The following is a 2,718-nucleotide window of genomic DNA, read 5'->3' as shown; positions in this document are numbered from 1 at the left end:
CATTTCCAAGGCAAGTCATTCAATATCACAGTTATCCAAGTCTCTGCCAGACCAGTAATGCTGAAGAAGGTGAAGTTGAACGCTTCTTTGAAGACCTACAAGACATTTTATAACTAACACCCCCAAAAAAGATGTCTTTTTCATTATATAGGAATGGAATGCAAAAGTAGGAAGTCAAGAAACACCTGGAGTAACGGGCAAATTTGGTGTTGGAGTACAGAATAAAGCAGGGCAAAAGCTAATAGAGTTTTGCCAAGAGAACACACTAGTCATAGCAAACACCCTCTTCCAACAACACAAGAGAAGACTCCACATATGGACATCACCAGATGGCCAACACTGAAATCAGATTGATGATATTCTTTGCAGCCAAAGATGGAGAAGCTCTGTACAGAGAGAGAAAAAAAAAAGACTGGGAGCTGACTGTGCCTCAGATCATGAAACGTTATTGCCAAGTCCAGACTTAAATTGAAGGAAGTGGGGGAAATGACTAGACCATTCAGGTATGATCTACAGCAAATTCCTTATGATTATACAGTGGAAGTGAGAAATTGATTTAAGGGACTAGATTTGATAGAGTGCCTGTGAACTATGGTCGGAGGTTCTTGACATTATACAGGTGACAGGGATTAAGACAACCCAAAGGAAAAGAAATGTAAAACAGCAAATTGGCTGACTGAGGAGGCCTTAAAAATAGCTGTGAAAAGAAGAGAAGCGAAAAGCAAAGGAGAAATGGAAAGATATAAGCATCTGAGTGCAGAGTTCCAAAGAATAGCAAGGAGAGATAAGAAAGCCTTCCATAGTGATCAATGCAAAGAAATAGAGGAAAACAATAGAAAGGGAAAGACTAGAGATCTCTTCAAAAAAAAAAAAAAAGAAGATACCAAGGAAACATGTCATGCAAAGATGGGCTCAATAAAGGACAGAAATGATATGGACCTAACAGAAGCAGAAGATACTAAGAAGAGGTGGCAGGAATACACAGAAGAACTGTACAAAAAAGATTTTCATGACCCAGATAATCATCATGGTGTGATCGCTCACCTAGAGCCAGACATCCTGGAATGTGAAGTCAAGTGGGCCAGAGGAAGCATCACTATGATCAAAGCTAGTGGAGGTGATGGAATTCCAGTTGAGCTATTTCAAATCCTAAAAGATGATGTTGTAAAAGTGCTGCACCCAATATGTCAGCAATAGAAAACTCAGCAATGGGCACAGGACTAGAAAAGGTCAGTTTTCAATCCAATCCCAAAGAAAGGCAATGCCAAAGAATGCTCAAACTACCACACAAGTGCACTCATCTCACACCCTAGTAAAGAAATGCTCAAAATTCTCCAAGCCAAGCTTACAGCAACACAGGAACCGTGAACTTCCAGATATTCAAGCTGGTTTTAGAAAAGGCAGAGGAACCAGAGATTGCCAATATCTGTTGGGTCATTGAAAAAGGAAGAGAATTCAGAAAAAAATTTCTATTTCTGGTTTATTGACTATGCCAAAGACTGACTGTGTGGATCACAATAAATTGTTCAAAATTCTGGAAGAGATGGGAATACCAGACCACCTGACCTGCCTCTTGAGAAATCTGTATGCAGGTCAGGAAGCAAGAATTAGAGCTGGACATGGAAAAAGAGACTTGTTCCAAATAAGAAAAAGAGTATGTCAAGGATGTATATTGTCACCCTGCTTATTTAACTTATATGCAGAGTACATCATGAGAAACGCTGGGGTGGAAGAAGCACAAGCTGGAATAAAGAATTCTAGGAGACATATCAATAACCTCAGATATGCAGATGACACCACCCTTAGGGAAGAAAGTGAAGAAGAATTAAAGAGCCTCTTGATGAAAGTGAAAGAGGAGAGGGAAAAAGTTGGCTTAAAGCTCAACATTCAGAAAACTAAGATCATGGCATCCGGTCCCATCACTTCATGGCAAATTGATGGGGAAACAGTGGAAACAGTGGCTGACTTTATTTTGGGGGGCTCCAAAATCACTGCAGATGGTGATTGAAGCCATGAAATTAAAAGACACTTACTCTTTGGAAGGAAAGTTTTGACCAACCTAGTTCAGTCCAGTTCAGTTCAGTCCAGTTCATTTCAGTCACTCAGTCATGTCTGACTTTTTGAGACCCCATGAATTGCAGTATACCAGGCCTCCCTGTCCATCACCAACTCCCGGAGTTCACCCAGACTCACGTCCATCGAGTCAGAGATTCCATCCAGCCATCTCATCCTCTGTCATCCCCTTCTCCTCCTGCCCCCAATCCCTCCCAGCATCAGAGTCTTTTCCAACGAGTCAACTCTTCGCATGAGGTGGCCAAAGTACTGGAGTTTCAGTTTTAGCATCATTCCTTCCAAAGAAATCCCAGGGCTGATCTCCTTCAGAATGGACTGGTTGGATCTCCCTGCAGTCCAGGGGACTCTCAAGAGTCTTCTCCAACACCACAGTTCAAAAACATCAATTCTTCAGTGCTCAGCTTTCATCACAGCCCAACACTCACATCCATATATGACCACTGGGAAAACCATAGCCTTGACTAGACGGACCTTTGTTGGCAAAGTCATGTCTCTGCTTTTTAATATGCTATCTAGGTTAGTCATAACTTTTCTTCCAAGGAGTAAGTGTCTTTTAATTTCATGGCTGCAGTCACTATCTGCAGTGATTTTGGAGCCCCAAAAAATAAAGTCTGACACTGTTTCCACTGTTTCCCCATCTATTTC

General features: G+C 41.5%; 1 pseudogene; it reads left to right on the top strand.

Annotated features, from left to right (window-relative positions):
* Positions 1 to 486: 486 nt before the first annotated feature.
* Positions 487 to 2,718, top strand: part of LOC104984394 — an 8,967-nt pseudogene continuing 6,735 nt past the window's right edge.

The sequence above is a fragment of the Bison bison genome, unplaced genomic scaffold (genome assembly GCF_000754665.1).
Source record: "Bison bison bison isolate TAMUID 2011002044 unplaced genomic scaffold, Bison_UMD1.0 scf7180017864011, whole genome shotgun sequence".
NCBI classification, from domain to species: Eukaryota; Metazoa; Chordata; class Mammalia; order Artiodactyla; family Bovidae; genus Bison; species Bison bison.
Note: the sequence above shows the minus strand (reverse complement) of the source record. Positions and strands in the feature narration are given on the sequence as shown.